The following is a 3272-nucleotide window of genomic DNA, read 5'->3' as shown; positions in this document are numbered from 1 at the left end:
ATCAAGTGAAGTGTCAATTATTAAAGATGATAAATTCAGTAAATTTTAATGTCCTAAGAACAAGATTGAGAGAAATCAGATAAGGGATATACCCTATGCATCTGCAATGGGTAGTATAATGTATGCTCAAGTATATACTCGTTCTGATATTAATTTTGCTTTGAGAATGCTTGGTAGATATCAGAATGATCCAGGTATAGACCACGAAAAAACTGTCAAGAAGGTGATGCACTATCTTTAGAGGATTAAGGACTACATGCTCACTTATAGGATGACTGATCAGTTGGAGGTGATCGATTACTCAAATGCAGATTATACTGATTACCTCGATAGTAGGAAGTTCACAATAAATTATATTTTTCTGTTGGCTGATGAAACAATTTTATAGAGGAGCACAAAATAGTGCATTGTTACTTGCTCTACTATGAAAACTGAATATATAAGCTGCTACGAGGCTTCCTTATATGCTTTATGGCTAAAAAAATTTATCTCAGGGCTCAAGATTATGGATTCTATTTCTAAGCCGCTGAGAATTTATTGTGATAATTTTGTTATAGTTTCTTTCTCTAATAGTAGCTAGATCACCAATGCGAACAAGTACATTATATTAAGTATCTTACTGTGAATGAGAGAATTAGTAGTCATTAGGTATCTATTAATTTTATTAGTACTGTTTGTATGATAGTTAATCCTTTGACTAAAGATTTGATGCTCAAAGTTTTCAAAGAGCATATAAAAGTTATGGACATTTATCATTGAAATATTTAGTTTGTAATAGACACTTATTTTGAGATCTTTTAATAGTTTAATGACTGCTATTGCTTCTATTTAATTATTGTTTGTATACATTATAGTTGACTATTATCAAAAATTAAAGTAAACAGAAGTGTCATTCATATGACATAACAGGAGGACCATTATCATAGGTATTATATTTTTTAATAGCCTATATACTCTAGTATATAAGATTGGGTTAAGTAAGGATTATTGACGTCATGATATATGGAAAGAAGTATGTCAATTGAGATATATAACCACCATGATCTATATTAATGATTTTTGCTTAATCAAAGTATAAAGGATCTTTGAAGGAATAGATAATTGAGCAAATTTTTAAAAATGAATGCGCACTCGTCCAGTCATTTTCAAAATTTTGATTTGAGACTATTGTTTTTTAAAATTAAAAATATTTTATTTTAAAGTAAAATATTTTGAAAAAATTGATGAGTTATTTTTAAGTAATAATATAGGCCAAATGGAAGATTGTTGGATTTGACTCTTAATATGGCCTAATTATTTCTGAGTCAGGTGTAACTCATTAGATTAGTCACATATACTGAATCAATTACTGTAAGTCCAATTAATTAAGGAGTTCTATTCCTAATCAGATCTAGACTGGAAGTCAATTTTGATTAGAGTTAGTCTTTTGACGGGACAAGATAAGTGCATATATAAATATAGAGGTGATATGATCTCTTTCTCTAATTCTCAAAAAGATATGAGCGATTCCCATCGGTCATCTACGTTAAAGAGGAGGATGAGGAAAAAGAAGATCACACGTCTCATAGAAGAATATCAGACATCCTGCGAGCTGCGGAATCATTGTATTGGATATACAATGATGCAAGATATGATTTAATTATGATTTTGATTTTACATAAATATAGGAACACGATCTAGGCATAATAAATTAAAATTATCTAACATCTCATTTATCATCTTATATATTCATTTGCAGCTCTTATAATTTACAAAAATATTAAAAGGCAAACTTTCTCCTTATTTTTTATGTGAATATCTACTTAAAGGATTGTTTTGTATGGGTATTTTGTTGTCCAAAGACCAAAAAAAAAGGCATGGGAAAGTAAATATGGTTTTGACGAAGCTAGTAGAAAAAAGATAATTAGAGAAGCCACGATAAAAGGGAGAGCGAAGACATGCAAGTATTATCTTCTAATTTTCTTAATTGAGCGTAAGTTAGCTTGAAACATATAGAGGGCTTATATGCATCACTAATATAATTAATAATTTTTTAGGATTCATCCACAACTAAAAGTGCATAAATGCAAAAATTTAAAATAAATAGAATTTTTAGATGGGAGATCAAGAGCAAAATAATCCGTACAATCTGTTAGCAACATCATTTAACTCAAAAAAAGAATGTTAGATGTTAATAGCTGTATGTCTAATCAAACTCTATTTTTTCATCAAGTTAGACGATAAACAAAACCTAGTAATATAATCCATGCATAAAGAAAAACAAATAAGAAGGCCGATTTAACAGGACATGCCTATATCACGCCCCAAATCCATCACCTAAGTTGATGCATGATGCGACCTTACGTGTAGAGTTATACTTTATAAAATATATGTCCCATCAATCTAAGTGGTGGGTTTGGAGCGTGGCAACCCATGTCATTGATAGACGGTTTCAAAAAAATTCCTTGTCAGAAACCAACAAGTAACTAAATTAAAAACCAAAATAGATAACAATCTGGAATGGCCATTGTTGTTGGATAGCAGGCGATTTCAAAGCATTGGGCTATCTTTGTGCAAAATTCTGACCTTGGGAAGTCAGAGAAAGCCACTGGAGCGCTTGGATGGGACTTATAAATAGTCAAAAAAAGGGTCTGGACATGGACTTCAGGCTTGACATCTTTGTCAGGTTTGCCGACACCTCGGATATTATGAGAGGAGGAGAATTTTCATGAGAAATTTTGCTGGAGTTCGAGGGCACTTGAAGATAACTTACAGTTCGTCCCCAACTGGAAAAGAAAGAGGTATTGCACTTTGTGCCTCCAAAGGCCGTTCTCTCCAGAAGGGACCAGAGCTTTATCAAACGGAAGCCACAACATCCATTGTTTTCAATCTGAGGACCTCTCCGTTACATTTTTGTATTTATGTATCCAGAACTACAAGAAAGAATAGAAAAATGAGCTGAGTTCATGGCTTCATGGTTCTTCCAATTTTATCTACATACTATATATTACTTGAAAATTTTTCTAAAAATTTCGAAAGGTTTTTGCAAATATATATGATTTTGTAATGCAGATTATGGTGGCAGATGTGTAGATGATCGGATAATGTGAGATTCAGTGAAGGATAGATTGATGATGGATGGAGTGGATGATGATAATAAGAAAGAGAAGTGATTAAAATCTTTATTTTTGGATGTTGTTAGGACAATCCCGAGGATTTCATGGATGATATTTCTGGAGGATGGGGAGTTTGCTTTTTGTGATCCATTGAGGATAGAAATTTAATTTTTTATA

Source organism: Elaeis guineensis, chromosome 7, assembly GCF_000442705.2.
Source record: "Elaeis guineensis isolate ETL-2024a chromosome 7, EG11, whole genome shotgun sequence".
In the NCBI taxonomy this organism is placed as follows: domain Eukaryota; kingdom Viridiplantae; phylum Streptophyta; class Magnoliopsida; order Arecales; family Arecaceae; genus Elaeis; species Elaeis guineensis.
This window is presented reverse-complemented; position numbering follows the sequence as displayed.